Source organism: Candoia aspera, chromosome 5 (genome assembly GCF_035149785.1).
Source record: "Candoia aspera isolate rCanAsp1 chromosome 5, rCanAsp1.hap2, whole genome shotgun sequence".
NCBI lineage: Eukaryota > Metazoa > Chordata > Lepidosauria > Squamata > Boidae > Candoia > Candoia aspera.
Window position 1 is genome coordinate 48,892,933 of NC_086157.1, and position 5,943 is coordinate 48,898,875.

A 5,943-nucleotide genomic window follows, 5' to 3' on the forward strand; every position below is an offset into this window, starting at 1 on the left:
AAGGGCTAAGTACAAAGGGGCCTAGATTTACCTTTAACCAAAAATGAAATATGATAGCCCAAGTCCTTACCTGTGCCTTCAAGCCTTAAAGTTGTCCAACTTCAAGTCTTAAAATAGCACTTGTATGCACTTGAGGGGTTAGAATATATGGAAAGACACCTAAGCAGTAATTGCCCAGAGGAGGGAGGCAGATTCTGTCGCTAGTTATGTGCCATAAAACAGGAGAACTGAAACTGTCTTGCTGCTGGCCAAGCCCTGTCCTACTTCAGGATGAGGAAGAAAAAAACTGAAAGTGACAAATACAGGGAAACCCACAAATAAGCACAAACACACCTGCTTTTCGTCCCAGGTGAAAATAAAACAAACAAACAAGGTGATAAGAGGTAATGTTTTTCTCATCTTCCAACATAGTGAAACTTGAAGAAAAGTTAAAAAACAGGCTGGCAAGAGGAACTGAGAAATAAAGTACTAATGGAGTGGGCAAATGCCTGGAGACAAACAATGCACACCTACAATTACACTTCCAACCATTCATCTAGCTCCACCCTCCAGGGTAATGGGTAATGAAAAGTTACAGATTTTACATACCCTAAGACTGTCCTTGGACAGTGTTAGAGTTAGGGGAAAATAGTTTTATACTGGGACAGCTAATGATGATTTAAGTCTTCTCACTCACTCATGGCAACATCATGGGAGCCAAACAGAAAACTGGGTTGACAAGGGATGATTGTGCCAATGGGAATAGGATTTTAGAATGATAGCAGCTGACTGAGAAGGTCAGCAGATGTTACATCAAGGACTGCTGTCGTATCTATGCTACCTCTGACAAACAAACAGAACACAGAAAGTTGGTTGGCTTTAAGCAACGCTGAAATAACTTTATCTTTCAGAGTTTGGAAAAGCTTCTATGTCATAAGTAATTGCATTATAATATTAATACATTAAAACATGCTTCCAAATACTTCAACAAAAAGAAATTATGTACACATAATAATCATGGTTTTATATCTGTATGAATATTTATCTCCTTCAGTATTTTAACTTTTTTTATAAAGCTTTATTAATTTTCAAGATCTAATTAAAACACAAAATACAGAATATAGAACAGATAGAATACAAGTCTAAAAATGAAACAAGAGAAACTAAAACAGCGCAAGAATAGACAGAAAAACATAAAAGACAGGTGACTTTCAACCTTCTTCAACACAGATATAAAAGCACTCAAAAGTTAATCTCTTGCTATTAATTAAACATTTAGTAACATTATTTCTGTAAAATCAAACCATTTAATCATCAAAACCCAAAATCAGAACCTTATTTTTTTCCGTTACAAGCAAATAGTCCAAAAGCGGTATTGTCTGAACAAAAACAACATTCTAGGCAAAACGTTCATCTTAATCACAGTTGTAATTTTTCCTGCCTTAACAAGTCTCTCTTAACATCACTCCACAATTTAACAGTTATTCTGAAACAACATACGATTAGTGTTTGATAATGTCAACCCCAAATATCTGACCTTTTTTTTCAATTATAAAATCAGTCTTACCCATCAACATTTCTTGATTGTCTATAGTCACATTCTTGATCAACATCTTTGTTTTTTGTTTATTTACTTTAAGTCCAGCTAATGACCCAAATTCCTTTAATTTCTTCATCAAATATTCAACAACATTCAAAGAGTCTTATAGTATTAACACTATATAATCAGCAAAGGCTCTCAGTTTGAAGACTTCCTTCTTTATCTTCAAACCCCTTGTCTTGTCTAATGTTTCTATTCAAGACTTCCAAAACTAGGATAAAGAGTGCAGGTGACAAAGGACATCCTTGCCTTGTTCTTTTATGTATATGACAAGGCTCAGTTAAATCGCCATTTATGTGCTTTTTGAGGCACATAAATTGATTTAATTCCTTGAATAAAATTATCTCCAAAGGCTGTATTTTCCAAAACTTTGAACACAAAAGTCCAGTTCAAATCATCAAAGACCTTCTCTGCATCTAAAAAGATGAGAGCTGCTTGCTGTTTATTGTGTTGTTGTAGATATTCCATAATATCCAAAACTATTCTCACATTGTCTCTTAATTGCCTTTTGGGTAGAAATACACATTGGTTTCAGTGAATAAAGTCCTGTAAATTTTTTTTCATTCTTTCAGCCAATATTGAAGCAAGTATTTTATCATCATTGTTCAACAATAAAATTGGTCTATAATTCTTAGTTAGAGTGGCCTTCTTTTTGTAAAAGTGCAATATTGGCTTCTTTCCAAGAGACATGCATTGCAGAGCCCTGCAGAATAGAATCCATCAATCTCTGAAAGGGCTGAAGAAGCTGATCCTCGAAGCACCTATAATACAACGCTGGCAAGCCATCTGGACCAGGTGCTTTCCCCAGTTTGGTTCTTTTTTAGTTCTTTCCACTATTTCAAAAGTAGTTATAGGATTGTTCATTAATTAATTTCTGGGATTGTGAGAGTTTTGGTAATTTTTGTTTCTCCAAAAGTCATAAATCTTTTCCAGAGAAACTCCTTGCCTTTTATACAAATTGGAAAAAAAGTTGTGAAACGATTTAATGCCTTCATTATCCATTACATCAGTATTTCCTTCTTGAATTTTTAATATCATTTTCTTTTCTCTTTCCTTCCTTAATTTATAGGCCAACCATCTTCCAGGTTTATTGGCAAACTCAAAATGTCTGTTTAACATATTCAATTTTGCCTCAATTTTCCTCACAGTCAACATAGATAATTGTTGGAGTAATAATTCAAGTTGGTGCAAATTACCAGTATCCACTGGGTTTTTCAATTTATTTTACTTTAATTTGATCCAAGATAGTTTGCATTTTTTGTTGACACTTCTATTTTATATTACAGTTATGGTAAACAAAATGACTTCTCATAACTGCCTTACTGGTGTCCCAAACGGTGCCTTCACAAGCTCTTTTTCCAATGTCATATATGCCATCATCTGCCAGTGATGCCCCTCTGGCTTCTACATAGGACAAACAAGGCAAACTTTGTGTAAAAGAATTAATAGACACAAATTTGACCTAAGGACTCAAGACAAGGAAAAAGTAGTATCAGAGCCCTTCAGCCTCCCAGAACATTCTATAGCAGACAACAAAGGGACAGTTTTAGAAAAGCAGGACTTTTATCAGCACCATTCAGCAAGAGGTTGTAGAACTCATATACGTCAAAAAGTTTCAGGCAATCTCAGGTCTCAATAAAAACAAAGGGTTTTTAGCATATTACAATTGTAAATTGATAAAAGTACTTGTCCTCCCTCTCACATGTAACCTGCACCTGCATAATTCAACCTATCCTCCCCTCACTCTTCCGGCCTTCCCCCAACTCACCCCAATTTAAGTCCTACAGGTAGTCCTCAAGTTACGACCATTTGTTCAGTGACCGAAGTTACGATGGTGCTGAATGAAGGAACTCATGACCAATCCTCGAAGTTCTGGCTATTGCGGCACCCCTGTGGACACATGAACAGAATTTGGCAATTCTGGCAACCAGCTTGCAGTTATGATCAGTTGCAGCATCCCATGGTCATGTGATTGCCATCCATGGCCTTCCTGCAATTGCACACACGAAGGTGTGCACTCTGTGTCCTCTTTCCTAAGCCTCCCTGTGATCATACATACACACATGCATGTACCCCACTCGCTTTTTCCATGGTCTCCCTGCAATCATACCCTCCCCATGCCCTCTTTCCTTGGCCTCCCTGTGATCACACACATCCCGCACCATCTTTCCACAGCTCCCTTGAGATCGCACACACGCATCCACCCAGCGCCCTCATTCCCAGCTGTTCTGAGCTTGCGCCGCACCAACTACCCCTTCCCCTGACTCACACATGGCCTGTGCCAGAACTCCTTGAGGCACACCTGCACACTCCTTACCTGGGACTCCCTCTGCTTCCCGCTTAACGACCCATGCATCTTCGGTTATGACAACAACTGGGCCTGTCTGGATTGCCGTCACTAAGCAATGCAGTTGTAAAACGTGATGTCACATAACCACATCGCTTAGCAATGGCAATCCCTGTCCCAACTGCAGTCGTAACTCGAGGACTATGTGTACATCAGTCTAGCCACTCTATGCATCTGATGAAATGAGCTGCAGCTCACAAAAACGTATGCCTTTTAATGAAATTTGTTAGGCAGAAAAAGTGCTAGCAGACTCCTGATTTTTTACTCACCCAGTCAGTCAGTGATGTATGGAGGTGGGGAAAAAAATCTACTTTAATTGACACTGTAAAGAAAAGAAATGCTTTAAAATCAGGCTTTGTTTCTGTTAGGGCTACAGTAAATCAAACTAAGAGCCTTTGCCCCGTCCCTGGCTTAGGATGGCTCTACAGTCGCAGTAAATTCAGGCGTAAGTTGAACTGGCCTGGATTTCACTTGTAGGTATGCCACCCCACCAGAAGTGTAGCTGTTTTTTCTGGTGTTATTCTAGGGGCAAAGCATAAATGGAATAAAGGCTGTACTACGGGTGCCCTTTTGCAGTTCACAGATCCTTCCCTTAAAGAAACAGAAAACCAAACACGATTAAGCTTGAAATCCCATACCTCCCTTGGCTTAAATTCACAATAAGCATATATTCCACAGGTACAGATGATAAATGTTTACTATATATGTAGCGGACCTGTACATTTATTTTAAAGCAAAGTATGGTGGGTGAGCAGAATCAGGAAAAAAAGCGTGGACTCCAATGTGTAACATAAAAGGCTCTGTCAACATCTGACATAAGCTTTATAGCTATTCTTCCACTTCAGAATTTGACGAATAACACCATGGAAAATATGGTGCTAAATTCTAACACTTAAAAAATAATAAGACTATGAGAGGCTTATCCTTGGTTGTGTGTGTGTGTGCTGTGTGCATTCATTCATTTATGCATGACTTTGAGTCAGTGTTGACTCCTGGTGACTGCCTGGACAAGTCCCTGCAGTTTTCTTGGCAATGTTTTTGGAAGTGGTTGGCCATTGTCTCCTTCCTAGGGCTGAGAGTGACTGGCCCAAGGTCTCCAAGCTGGCTTTGTGCCTAAGGTGGGACTACAATTTACAGTCTCCGGGTTTCTGGCCTGATGCCTTAACCACACCACCACACTGGCTCTATTTATATATTAGCAGAATATTTACATATATTTATATATAAGCAGAACAAAATCTGTATCCACAATGCTACTTGTTTTTCTCCATATTCCCCTTCCCTATATCATTATATGATAAAAATCTAATAATAATTAGCATTTCCTTTGAACGATCACTTTAGGAACAGGTATAACCAAGCAACAAAATGCATCTTGCTTAGGACCCCTGATTATACTTCCCCTGGACTTCCATGATTCCTGCTCCACAGCGGATCGTTCTAAGAATCTCGCTGAGAATCGGAATGGTTCGAAGGAACTTTGAAGAATGGGCTTTCCTACTGTTTGAACACAGAGGAGCGCACGCAAACATTCCATTGGGGATTTCGAGTTTCCGCTGGAACTCTTACGCTCTAATAAATTTACTTTCAGTGTGCCACAAAGATCTTTGTTTCTGATACAGTAACCTAACACAGCCATTCCTCCTGGATCCTAACTCCACGTTTTCGCGGGGTCGGGGTGGGGCTTCAAACCGTCCAGCCCACCTTACATTTCTATGTCGTTAAAAACAGATAGAAATTAAGCAGGTGAGATTTTTCTTCCCAACCCAGCCGTTTCTCACTTACTGAAACGTTAGAGAGAATTAAAAAGCATCCTCAGGAAAAATGAAAACCCAGGCGTGTGAATAAGTGGAGAAGATGTGTTTTCGGACTTTTTAAATAGACAATTGTTATGTGAACAAAATGTAAACAACAGACTTTCCTTATTATTCCCGCAATATGTTAACTCTCCAGTGTTTCCATTTTGAGGAAGCAATCTATCAACTGCAAAGCGGAACCTGAAGTCAATGCCAAGAAT